Below are 7,517 nucleotides of genomic sequence, written 5' to 3' on the forward strand. Positions count from 1 at the left end.
TCCACTCCCAGTCTTTATTCAGGCCTAATTTGATGCTGTCCAGTTTGTAAATTAATTCCAGTTCTGCAGTGTCTCTTTGGAGTCCGTTTTTGAAGTTTTTTTGTTGAAGAAAAGCCACTTTTAAGTCTCTTATTGAGGGTCCAGGGAGATTGAAGTGTTCTCCTACTGGTTTTTGTATGTTATAATTCTTGATGTCAGATTTGTGTCCATTTATTCTTTTGCGTAGAGACTGTCCGGTTTGGCCAATGTACATGGCAGAGGGGCATTGCTGGCACATGATGGCATATCTCACATTGGTAGATGCGCAGGTGAACAAGCCCCTGATGGTGTGGCTGATGTGGTTAGGTCCTTTGATAGCGTCCCTTGAATAGATATGCGGACAGAGTTGGCACCAGGGTTTGTTGCAGGGTTTGGTTCCTGAGTTAGTGTTTTTGTTGTTTGGAGTGTAGTTGCTGGTAAGTATTTGGTTCAGGTTGGGGGGCTGTCTGGGTGACTGGTACCCAGGAGGCAAAGCTAGGGACAAGCTGCCTGACTGACTGTGTCTGTTGTTGTGTTCCTTGGTAGATGCCTGCTGGCTAAGGCAGACTGACTCTGCATGCTGTGACATGAGAAAGCAGGCTGGGAAAGGGAGAATGGCTCCCAACAAGGGGGGAAGTTTTGCCCAAATCACAATTTACCACAGGCAGGAGTTGCATCATCATAGCCCTGCCTCCCACTCCCTGGAAACCCTCCTTTCCACAGAGCACAACACCCTTACCTGGAGACACCCTTTGGGGCTGGCTGGCGATCCCACCATCCACACACACACACACCCCATTTCTGGGCACTTCTCAACACAAAGGCTAATCTCAGCTCCTTGAGAGAGAGGCTCAGATTCTAGTCCTTTTCTGCCTCCTGCTAGCCCTGAAAGTGGGACATGGATACAATTGTCGGGGTTGGAAGTGTGTCACTGTGATTCTTCTTGCGACTGGCAGGCTAGTGTCAGCCATCCTGGACCAGCCTCTGGAAATGCATGTGGGCCCAAGTCTGGGTAGCCCACGAAGGGCAGTTCTTAATCCCCCTTGGGGTCCCCTAGTTCCCATTGCTAGCTAGCTGTGAATGAACAGCATCTAAGAACAGTTCCCCTCCCTGCCTAGAGCACACATGGCAATGCCTGGGCAGGGGCACTGTAGCAGTTTGCTTTGCTGTGGGACAAAGATGGAGGTGAGGTGCCCACACTCCTGGGATCTCTGTTTGACTCCTCGCCCCGCTGGGATTCCTGCTGTGTTCCCTTCCCCTTCAGGGCTTGACAGGAGGAGATATGTGAGCCTGTCAGCTCCTTGCCCCTGGCTCTCTCTGCCTAGACTGACAGCTGCATCTCCAGCTGCACATGCTTCTCAGTCCTGCCAGGTGTCCTCATGGCATGCTCTGGACTTGTGCGTAAAGGACACGATCAAAATATCTGCCCTGGAGCTGTTCCTTTCAATGGCCGGGAGAGTTGCGATGTACAGCTCAGCTGGGACAGCAGTGAGTTCTGGTGGAGACAGGAGGTGGGTGCCAGCAGCGGGAAGAAATTCTTTAGCTGCCTGGAGTGGCCCATAGCCACTTTAGACATAGACCTCTTTAGACATGAGCCAAAGTCCTGGGGCTTGCGCTGAATGAGGGAGAGCTGGCAAGACTAAGTGTGTCTCGTGCTTCACAAATTGTTGGGCTCTGGAAGGGGGCTGCCTGCATTCGCGACTTTGTTTTGTTTTAATATGGGCACTCTTACTAAAGAGAGCACGTGCTGGGGGTGTGTCGTCTTTCCTTGTTTTAGCCAACTCTCCCATTCCAAAACTGAGCCTCTGACCATGGCTCCGAGGTGACAGGATTTCAGCCTTGTGGCTATCTAGGGCCACAGTGGGAGTTGCTGGGCCCTCAGAACATCTAGCCACTTCAGTTAGGTGGCCAATGGGAGCTGAGCTCTTTGGAAAATTGGACCCAGGGGCTTTAAGAGGGAGACTCCCAAAGTGCCTCACGCCTCTTTGGGCCTTTGAAAATCTTACCCCTAAATGCTGTCTGTAAACTGACAGTGACATGCCTATAAACAAAGGAAACAGGTTTATAAAAGGTGACCAGTATGACATTGTAATGGACTCTTTGGCTCCTTTGTGATCTTTAGAGAAGCCCTAACAGGTTTATTAGTTTTGTTTGTGATACCTCCAGACCCCATTGTGCTAGGTGCTGTACAAACACATTGGAAGACACACATCCCTCTCCTGAGAGTTCATAATCTAGGTAGACAAAGGGTGGAAGAAAGAAGGATTGTGACCTCATTTTTACAGCAGGGTCATTGAGGCTCAGAGAGTCTAAGGTCTTGTCTATAAATGGGGAACAGTTTCTAAAAAATTCTAGAGCAAGCCTAATAAGTGTTCAAAGCTACTGTGGCTGCAAGAGGCTTGTCTAGGCTTTGCTTTATCTACACTAGGGCTCCCATTGTTGGTGATAGCAACCGTGGAAAATGTTTAGAAAGTTCTCCTACTATAGACAAGGCTTAAGAGACTTGCCCAAGGTCACAGGAAGTCTGTGGCAGAGCCTTGACCATATGACCATCCTTTCTAACTGGTTGGTTGGGTTCTTTGTGTTTTCTTTTCTTCTTCTTCTTTCTTTTTAACCTTAGGATTGTTAACTGCATGTGCCCTGGCTTTGCTGGCAGACTCCTTGGAGGTCTGAGAGTATGGTGGAAGGTTTCTCTTCATGAGATATTTCTTATCCTTTATGGAAGAGAGGGGGATGTTGAATCTTCAGTAAAGACCTCTTTCCTCCCAGGTGTGGGTCAGGCATTTCCTCTAGTTCAATATTAATAGCCAAGCAGAACAATCGGACAAAAAATCCCTTCTCCTCCCAAACGTCCAGCTTTCATTCTCCAGTCCAGCCATGTGGTAACCCAGCTCATTCTCTGCTCTCCAAGGCATACATGGTTAAAGTAAAAAACAAGCAGGAGAAAAAGGCCTCTTTCGTGCACCAAAACGAATCAGATCAGGGAAATGACCCCTATTTTCCCCCCTTCACAGGTCACTTTAAAGCAGGGGCGGGCAAACTTTGGATCCGGCCCGCGGGATCGCCCCCTGTCATGCCACAGGCCCCGCGCCGCTCTCAGAAGTGGCGGGCACCACGTCCCTGGGGCCCCGGGGAGGGGGCGGGGGGGGCGGCAGAGGGCTCCCTGCATTGCCATTGCTGCCAGACACCGCCCCCTGCAGCTCCCATTGGCTGGGAACAGGGAACCGCGGCCTATGGGAGCTTCGGGGGAGGTACTGGAGGGTTGGCAAGGGCAGCACGCAGAGCCCTGTGCGCCTCCCCCCCTCCCCAGGGGCCACGCGGGGACATGGTGCCGCTGCAGGTAAGTCGCTGTAGGTAAGTGGCGCTGGGCTGGAGCCCGAACCCCTCCTGCACCCAGCCCCCCAACTCCCTGCCTCCTTGCACCCCTCCTGCACCCCAGCTCCCTGCCCTGAGCCCCCTGCTGCACCCTGCACCCCTGTGCACCCCAACTCCCTGCCCTGAGCCCCCTGCTGCACCCTGCACCCCTGTGCACCCCAACTCCCTGCCCTGAGCCCCCTGCTACACCCTGCACCCCGTGCACCCCAACTCCCTGCCTTGAGCCCCCTGCCGCACCCTGCACCCCCATATACTGCTGCCCTGAGCCTCCTGCTGCACCCTGCACCCCCGTGCACCCCAGCTCCCTGCCTTGAGCCCCCTGCTGCACCCTTCCTGCACCCCAACTCCCTGCCCTGAGCTCCCTCCCGCAATCCACACCCCTCCTGCACCCCTGCCCTGAGCCCCCTCCTGCACTCTGCACCCCCCTGCATCCCAACCCGCTTCCCTGAGCCCCCTCATACACCCCGCACCCCTCCTCTGCCCCAATCCCTTGCCCTGAGCCAATTCCTGCACACCGCACCCCCTCCCACACCCCGCACTCCCTCTCGCACCCCAACCCCCTGCCCCAGCCCTGCATACAATTTCCCCACACAGATGTGGCCCTCAGCCCAAAAAGTTTGCCCACCCCTGCTTTAAAGTCTTTTTTCATGCACAAATACTAGTAGGGTTACCATATTTGGACGTTCAAAAAAGAGGACACTCCACGGGGGGGGAATTTGCTCGTGCCCCCGACCCCACCCAAACTCCACCCCTTCCCCACCCTCATTCCAACCCCTTCCCCAAAGTCCCCGCCCCAACTCCGCCCCCTCCCTGTCCCATTGGACCCCTTCCCCAAATCCCCACCCCGGCCCCGCCTCCTCCCCTGAGCGCACCGCGTTCCTCCTCCTCCCCCCTCCCTCCCAGCCGCGTGAAACAACTGTTTTGCAGCGCAAGCGCTGGGAGCTAGGGGGAAAAAGTGGGCACTCTCTCGAGCGATCAACATTTACTTTCTTTCTCGAACGATCAACATTCACTCTTTTTCTTGAATGATCAACTCTTCTTTGGGGAAAAATAATAATGGCAAAATCCCAGACATTTTTAGTTATTTAAAAATTCCTCCTAGATGGTGATTTAAGAACCAAAGAGCCGGACATGTCCGGGAAAATATGGACCTATGGTAACCCTAGATACTAAGGTCTGATAAGTAGCTGTGCATCTGCAGTCATGTGTAAAACCTTTGGAAGGTATGAGCCCTATTAGTCTCCAAGAGCATGCAGGAAAGAAAGCATGGCCTAAAAGAAGACTGTCTAGACAGAACAGCTTCAGAGGGGATCCATAGGTGTTGGCCACCCCAACTCTGCAGTCATCCTTGCAGTCTCTGTCCTCAGCTGGTGTGATGTGATGGCCTTAATACTGTACTGATGAGGAAATGTATGGGGGAGATTTCAGGCCTTGACCCTACAAATTGATTGGCCTGAGGAGCCCCCCATTGAGTTCAGTAGACCTGTGCAGGGGTAGGTAGAAAAATCTGATTAAAGAATTGGGACCTACATCTCACCCATGAGTTGGGAGAGTTTTCAGAGACACATAGGAAACAGAAACCACTTATAACTGGTCATTAAACAGAGCAGTCACCTGCACCTGGTTAACCATTTTTATTGCACGGTGACCTTCCTTTGTATAGGATTCACTGACTGCAGGGATAACAAAATGGAGTGAAACCACTTCTATGTCTTAAGGAAGGGCATTAATTCTTTAATGGAGCTAACCTCCAGTAATAAACCCAGTAAGCAGGAACGGAAACTGCTTTGGCCCACAGTTGTATGGCTGGGCAGTTCTGAAATTGTAAGTGAGCAGCGTGCTGTCTTGTTAATCAGAAAATCTGACCAAAGACTAGCAGTGTGCAGACCTCACTGTAACAGGGAATTTCAAAATATTGTATTTCCTTTTGATGAAGTTTTCTTTTATACTTGTACCGGACTTTTGAAAGATGCAGAGATCTACTTTTATATGGTAGTGTAGTAGCGTCTAGAGGCCCCATTGTGTCAGGTGCTGTACGCGTGCATAGTTAGAGACTCCTCTTGCCCTGAAGAGACTTCCCTTCCAACCCTGATATTCTATGATTTTATGATTCTAGTCTACACAGACCAGACAGATGCAAAGCAGGAGAAAGGGTTATCATTGTCCCCAGGTTATATAGGGGGACCTGAGGCACAGCAAGAGGAAAGGTGATGATGCCTCACCTTCGGGAGTCAGGCATCCGATTCCCATTAAAGTACAGTGAGAGACTTAAAAAGCTCTATCTATTTATCTTATCCAAAAGAAAATTGAGAGGTGACTTGACTAGTGTAGAAGTACCTTCCCGGGGAGAAAATACCGGGTACTAAAGGGTTCTTTAATCTAGAGGAGAAAGGCAGAAAAGAACCAATGGCTGGAAGCACAAGCCAGACAAATTCAAGTTAGAAATGTCACAACTTTTTAACATAGAGGGCAATTAACCATTGGAACCCAGTCTCAAGGGCAGTGGTGGATAAAGGACTGGATACCTTTCTGGAAGAGATGCTGTAGCCAAAAGACAAATTCTTGGGCTCAGTACAGGGGTAACGCAGTGAAATGTAATGGCCTGTGATATTCAGGGGGCCAGGCTTGATGACTGAATGGGCCATTCTGGCCTTAAACTCTGAATCTAACTCCCTAAGATATTTTTGAAAATCCCATTTTAATTGAATTACCCAGGCTCACACAGCACAGTGAGTCTATCGCAGAGCCATGTATTGAACCCAGATTTCCTGAGTCTCCCTCCAGTGCCTTATCCACACGGCTCTCTTTCCTAGCAGACACCTACCACTTGAGCCAAAAGAAAATCTTTGTGTTGCTTCTGGGATAGACTTTATGGCACAATTGAGCAGCTGTTGTTGCATCCAGTAAAGGGCAGTGGTGTGTAGACCCGCACCCCCACCCCCACACACACATTCTCTCTCGCCCCATTACACGGTTAGATGGGGTTTGTAGAATGCTGTGACATTCAAGTCTACATGCAATCACCTGGAACTGGGAAGCTGGTGGCTCTCTGATATGCGCTAGTTAGCATGGAAAGGGGCTGCTCCCCTAGTACATCAGAGCACAGGCAACGGCAGGGTCAGAGCTGAGACAAGGCCCTTTCCAAAAGACTGAGTTGCAGGGGAGCGCTGAGTGCTCTGATATTTTTAAAACCAGCAGCAGGGCTAAAGAGGGTATTGGATCATTGCCACAGTGCATGGAAAGAATGTAAAGTTACTTAAGGCAGAGTGGAGAAATCAGCAGGAGCTTCTCAGTGTAATCGGAGAGGAGGGGTGCGCTCCAACAGGCTAATCTAGTTTGGAATGCTTCAAAAATACCTACCCAGCAACTGTGCTTCCCGTGTGACGGACAGCGGGCCCCATGCTGCCCACACTTTAGCAAGTGAGTCACCTGATTCGTGGGAGAAGCCCTGTTGAAGCTACTGGGGCTCTCCACTTGGGTATAGTCACTCACCAGCTGGTGGCACCGGAACCTCTGTTTGTAAATATGGGGAGCTTCCTGGGGGCTCTGGAGAGAGGCTGCAATGAAAACAACCAAGTGCTTGCAGGGAGGACCTCCTGCTCCAGTGTGCGCGCTCTTTGGTTTGGCTTTTTTAACTCCATCATCTAGGAACACCCCAAATGCTGCACTGAGCTAAATGGGGTGAACTTGCCTTTCTCTTCAGGGTTAAAGGAAACTTCACTTGCAGCTTTGCAAATGTTAAAGTGTCTGGCAGCCACTGCCCCTCTAGTAGGCAAGTTCAGGTGAAACTGTGTCTGGTGTAAAAATCCCTTCAAAGAAATCACTGCAACCAGCTGCTAACAGGACAGGAACTGACCAGGGTTTGAGTAGCAAACGCTGCCCCTGGGCTACAGGGAGGAGGCAACAATGACGTGATGCCCTAAGCCCCGAACTGGAGACACCGGGTATGTCTATGCTTTGAGCTGGAGCTGTCATTCCCAGCTTGAGCAGACCTATCCACACTAGCTCTAGAAGAGCTAGTGCACTAAAAATAGCAGCATATCCATGGCCGGGGGAGGGAGTTGCCCCAGGTACATACCGGTCCGAGACACTAGCCACATACTTGGAGTGCCTGGCTGCTTTCA

This window comes from Chelonia mydas, chromosome 4 (genome assembly GCF_015237465.2).
Source record: "Chelonia mydas isolate rCheMyd1 chromosome 4, rCheMyd1.pri.v2, whole genome shotgun sequence".
Lineage (NCBI taxonomy): Eukaryota > Metazoa > Chordata > Testudines > Cheloniidae > Chelonia > Chelonia mydas.